This window comes from Hippoglossus stenolepis, chromosome 8 (genome assembly GCF_022539355.2).
Source record: "Hippoglossus stenolepis isolate QCI-W04-F060 chromosome 8, HSTE1.2, whole genome shotgun sequence".
In the NCBI taxonomy this organism is placed as follows: Eukaryota; Metazoa; Chordata; class Actinopteri; order Pleuronectiformes; family Pleuronectidae; genus Hippoglossus; species Hippoglossus stenolepis.
The window spans coordinates 13,668,893-13,675,262 of record NC_061490.1 but is presented as its reverse complement, the minus strand read 5'-3'; positions in this window follow the sequence as shown (position 1 = coordinate 13,675,262).

The following is a 6,370-nucleotide window of genomic DNA, read 5'->3' as shown; positions in this document are numbered from 1 at the left end:
TTTCATTATAATGTCCACTTTGAACTTGGTTCACTGTTTCTGGAGATGCCCAAAGCAACAAATCAATAGAATATCCTCTCAGTTTGAAGCTCATGTTGTGCTCGGGACAAACAAACACCATTTGCATTGTTACTGATACAAGTTTCTTTCTTGCACTTCTTGTCATGGGTTATGGTGGCTGGTAACTGCTGTCATGCACCCATGCGTGGTGATTGGTGAAAAGCGTGGATGAAGCCCGCTTGCCAAACAGTTGATGACTGCAGCGGCCGGCGCTCTGGGAGCAGGGCGCAGAAGAGAGGCTCAGCATTGCGACATCCAGATGGTCTATGGACTAGGACTACCCAGAGTGCTTTGAGAGATGGGATTGATTCGCCCTCTGCGATATCAGCCAACACACTCAGGGTGTGTGCCGGGAGATGACATAAAAAGTAGACACAAAAAACCACACACAAAAACGTGCACTCCCAGTCCTGAGGTGTTGGCTAGAAATGTAAGTCAACTCCTGCTGAAATTCAGTAATTAGAGCACAATTCTTCTTTCTCCTCCTCGTGACCCCTGCGCGTGTGTGAGTGTGTATGTTTGCGTGCATGTGTGTGTGTGCGTGCATGTGTGTGTGTTTGTGTATGAATGTGTGAGTTTATGAGATACACAGACAGAGAATCCCTATCTGTCTCCACAGGACAGGAGATCAAACAGACTGCGTGAAATATAGAGCAGCAATAATTAGCAGCTGTTACAGCATCAAACCTTTCTGTCGCTACCTCTCGCTCTTGCTCTCTCTCCAACTCAAACACACACACGTGTGTGCACACACACACACGCGCGTGCGAAATCCTTTCTTCTCTCTAGTTCATGTGCATTAATATCACTCACCTATCTAAAAGGGAAGATGAAAACATTACACATACAAAAAGCTTAAAAGTAACAGAATGTGACCAACAATGCAAAAACGTTATTTAAAAAAATGTGTTCATCAATACGGACACCAATTTATGATACAGAAAAAGGTTGTCTCTCACACCCACACAGACACACAAACTGTTACACACAGCGTTCATGTGGAAATTAGTAAACACAATATCACAACCTTTTGTCAGTGACTGATTAAATCATTACCTAAGACCCGAGATTCGCCCCCCGGTGTGTTCACGTGTTGCTGGTGTGTGCGTGCGTGCGTGCCTGCCTGTGTGCCTGTGTGTGTGTGTGTATTTGTGTGCGCACGCGGGAGTGTGAGTTTGATTTATGATGGAGAAGAAGTGGTTTCCTCAGTCAATCGCTCCTGTGAATTAATGAGGTATAAGAACTAAAGCTGGCACTCAGTCACACACGCAAACAGTCACGGGGAGCTCGCTGCTGGGGCTGGATCACTTCTATTGGCACCGCATGTGATTGTGAGATTGTGGGTATCGTTTGCATTGATCAGAACAAAGACCCTCATGGTGACTGACGGGATCCATTGACCTAAACTGTAATGCTGTGCAAATGAGACACGTCACATCTCTTGCTCTTTCCCTTCTGTTTTATGTGGCGTTGCCTCCCACCCCTGTCTCTTTGATTCAACCAGGTCAGTGTGGCTGCGTTCAGCTCCCCCAGCTGTTCTCTGACTGAACAGGAAACCATCACACTTTGTTCCCTGCCCCCCCTCATTCAGTGCATGCATGTTTGAATGCTGTTTGTACTATAAGGTGCAGACCCTTTCAACATAATGTGCTCTGCAGTATTATTATTTTTACACAAAGAAACCCCATCCTATACCTTTTCTCTGGCGGTCACATTCATTAAAAGTTTTCTGTAGTGGTGTAACATACAGTACCAGGCTGTTTCAATCCAATTTACATATTTCTCCTGAATTTCCACAGCTCACAGAAAAGGATGGTCTACTATTCTAACTATTCTACAGAGACACTAAATGAGATTCAAAAGTTAGGCGTGAAAATAAAGTTGAAAAGAGTGCTCGCGATCAGAACGTATTAAATACTGAGTAGACGTTTCCGTCAGTTGAAAAGTCAGGTGTCCGGTAAGTCACAACATTAAATCATACTGTATTCCACAATTTGGTGGATTTAAGGATGATGCATTACTTTGTTAACTTTTGAACCAGCATCAAGGAGCAGTTCAAAGAGTAATCTGTCACCACTGATGCGTCAGGAGACACCGCTGTCGCTGCCGGTGTGATATATGGAAAGCTAAGTAGCTCCAGGCTGTTTAGAGCTTTTACATCAAAAAGATATATCACTGTTTATAATTCAGAAACAGAAGAGGCACTTCTATCTAATGCAAAAACTGCCTATTTTTTACTTTTTGTTTCATTCTATTCGCTGGCTTTATGCATGGTGCTTTTGTTGAGGAAACCTGTTTGTGTAGGACGTGTATAAAAATGATTTCAAAATAAAAGTGTAGAATTAAATTCTACGATGGATTTAAAGAGGTTGTGGGCTCGGTCATACTCTTAAACTTGGCACCGTCGCCCAAGGACATGACACTGCCAGCACATTACTGACACTCATTTGCACACACGTGCACACACACAAACACTCACACTCACACACACAGGTGTAATAGGGTATAATTTAGGGGGCTGTAATAGTGAGATGTGATGCTCGGCTGTACGACAGCATGGCTAATTCCCCGGTTACGTTATCTCTGAGGGACAGATGTTCCCACCAAAGATTACTATGCACGCACACACAAAACAAAAGCAGCACACACACACACACACACACAAACACACACAAACTGCATGTGTGCAGAGACGCATGAGCACATTCGAGTCTCAGACAATAGCGACATTGAGATAGTCTAAAATAGCCTTATTGACCAAAAACAACAGATCAATGATGAGGGCTTTTCTGAGGGTCGTTTAAAAGATGTAATGAGCTTCTGCAGAACACATTAATGAGGAAAAACAGCAGCTCTCATGCAGAATGTTCCTCAGCAAATATTTCATTTAAAACAATCAAATCTGACACATGATGGATGCTGACCTGCCATATTGATTGATGACTTTCCAATAGGACCACTCTAAGACAGACCACATCACCTTTTAATGATCATATTAAGGCCCGCAAAGCTGAGAGCGTTAACCCTTCGTGCCAATCCATCTGCCGCAGAGCCATTCCCAGGTCAGCCACACTGCATCCATTACTGCAGCAGATCCATCCCAAGCAGGAAACGGTTTCACAGGATAAAGGTCACTTCAATCATGGCTTGTCACTGCGATGGTCAAGAAAAACTGTGGGTAAGATAACCATCGCTCCCATTATGTGATTAATTGACTGCACAGCGTAAGGAATGTGACACATAAGCCACATGCTTCAAGTCAGAGGAGCCGATTTTGTCCTTGTTCGTATTTGTCCTGCTTTTCCGAAATTTTCTGTCACCTTCCAGCGTCCTCGCTTAGCATCACATACCCATCAAACCTCTCCTCTATCCGCACTCAAAAACACCCCATCAGTCGCTTTGAGTGGTTGAAAGAATTCCGCCCACACCTTGAAGCAAATTTAAGTGGACTTCAAGAGGACCAGCATAATTTCGAGAGGAACAATTTACTCAACAAAAAAACAAAAAACATGTGAATGTGTGTGTAACGAGAGGAACTGCCTCTCAAACTCCTTCCCTGATCTCCCTCCCTCTGTTTCCGTTTAACTGGTTTCAGCTTTAAATCTCCAGATTCTGATAATTTCCCCCTTAATCCCTTCAGAGGAGCATCGCGCTTAACTCTCTAATTAAGTCAATGAGACACACATACACCAACACAGGATAAACAAGCACACACACACACACACACAGCTTGTAGCATTCATTTATCTGATGCACGGACAATTGATGGTTTCTGTGTTAATCTGTGTGTGTGTGTGTTTGTGTGTGACTATGTTTCAATGATTAAGTCCCAATCAGGATGTTGTTATGACAACACGTGCATTTTTTAAGCTGTTAATCCAGGATTATTCTCCCCTTTGCTCATCTCATTACCGTTGATTATTAAAAAAACACATACTGACACACTGGCACACACACACACACGCACACACATACTAATTATGGGTAATGTTTCCCTGGAGACTGAACACATGCTGCTAGGGTCTCCGAAGATAGCTTGACACACAGGTAAAAGAAGACAAGTCTGCTTAATAGATGAATGCGCTTCAGGCATTAACTGTTCATACATTGTGATGTGTTTTTTTGTGAATGTTCATTTGAAAGATTAAACCTTCAAACTAAAAGGACAAACCTGGTAGATCAGTGGCACGGCAATATATTCATACATATGATTTTGGCCTCTCGGAGTAATTTTTGCCTTTCACAGAGCGGTTTTCGGGAACCGAGCGGGAAAGAATGTGAGCAAACAGCGAGTGTCCTTTCCCTGTGATTGAATGTGTGTCCTTGTGAAGAAACTGCACTCCCCTCTCTCAGCAAGTGAAAATATTCCTGCGGTGCTGCGGCTGATGTACAGGTGAGAGAGTGGCCAAGGATTTTGCGATCACCCGAGGCTTCGCGTCCACTATGGCCCCCGCTCACACTGGGTCAGCTCAGAATAACCAGAGAGGGCTGACCGCTGATGCTCGCTCACCCCTGGAGTCATTAATCACACTGCACTGCAGATGAGCCACATGGACACAAGCTGGAACGCACACACACACACACACACATAAATGTAGAAAACACGTGCACACACCAGAGACCATTTTAATTATAAAGCCAAACGTTAGATGACAGCATTGCTCCAGGTAGCCAGTCCCCAAGGCCTGTACTCCTGGTGCATTATCATACACTAAACATCGCTGACATGAATATTTCTGAGCAAAGCCCAGTTTCACAAATAGGAACACATCATATCACATTAAACTATGATAAAGGACAGACAGACACACATACACACACACACACACACACACACACACACACACACACACACACACACACACACACACACACACACACACACACACACACACACACACACACACACACACACACACACACACAGCATCATGTCCGCAAATTTTCTCCTCAGCTATATTTTATGCTCCCTGGGCATAAATGCACAATTGGATCATGGTATCTGGACCCATGTATTCGCGAACAGGCCTATCACCATGCAGCCAGGTCACTATCAGGAGCAGCATCTCAGATAAAGTTCCCATTTACCTGTTGTGAAATTCTCCAGAGAGGCTGCACCACCGTGAATATCTGTGGTGTACTGCGTTTGTGCTGCGTCTGCAGCGGATGTGTGTTACAGCTGAAGGCATCTGGGGAGAAAATGCCTCACAACTCGCAGCTGGGTCACTATCAGGGGCAGGATCTCAGATAACGTTCCTGTTTAACTTTGATGAGATTCCACAGAGAGGCTGCACGACACTGGATGTCCGTGGTGTGTTGCGTTAGTCCCAGTTTTTGCAATGGCCTGTATGTGTGAGATTTGGGGATAAAAGGGGCTGTAATGTGGAAAGAAGTATCCAATACTCGCAAAAGTTTTCAGTCGGACATCTCTGGGCTGAAACTGTACATTTTTGTGCGGTCTTATATGTAGATTCATTTTCCTGATTACAAAAATATGTAGATATGTTATTATCTTTGTCCTCAGTGTGCAGCGGTTTGTGTATCTGTCTTCCACTCAGATGTACGAACTCTGCCTCTTCACTAAAGTGTAACAAATATGAAAGGAAGGGAAAAGCATCGGCCCATTATTCCGCCAATGCATTAAACCACATAACCCTGTCGGAGAATTTTAAAAAGCTGCGATGTGAAAACTAAATTTAAAAAAAAGAAAAAAAGCTCAGTTGCCAAATGTTTCTCCTTTTTCAAACACTTTGAACAGCGGAGAGAAAAAACCTCTGCTGCAGAAGTTGATGTCAAATTCTCTCTATTGTGTCGGGTCTTGCTGAATCCAATGAGTTCACAAAAGGGGAGAGAAAAAAACAAAAATCCAAAGCAGGAGAATAAACTGAAAGGCATCAAATTTCAAGCACTCCACATAAAGTTGAAGTAGAAAGGCTTTTACACATAAAGCATTAACTGTTTGTTGGTAGACAACAGTGCTTACAACCCAATGAGAAATCTCACTTTGCTGCAGCCTGAGAGGGAAACACTGCTGCTGCTGAAATGAGGAAGAGCTCGAGTAATTAATGTGCTGCCTTGTGCTTTTTTTTGTCCGTATATGTGTGTTTTGTACCTTTGCTTATAGAAACCATGCGTGGGTGTGTATGAAAGTAAAAGCGTTTAAAATTGTTTTGCTCTTGCCGCTGGTGAGACGTAAAGCTCAAAAACTAATTTCTTTTATCAACATGATTCTGTCAACGTGATTAAGGGAAGCATTACTCAGGCGGGCACTTACTTCACCAAAAACATTAAAACAACTGACCTCAAAGAG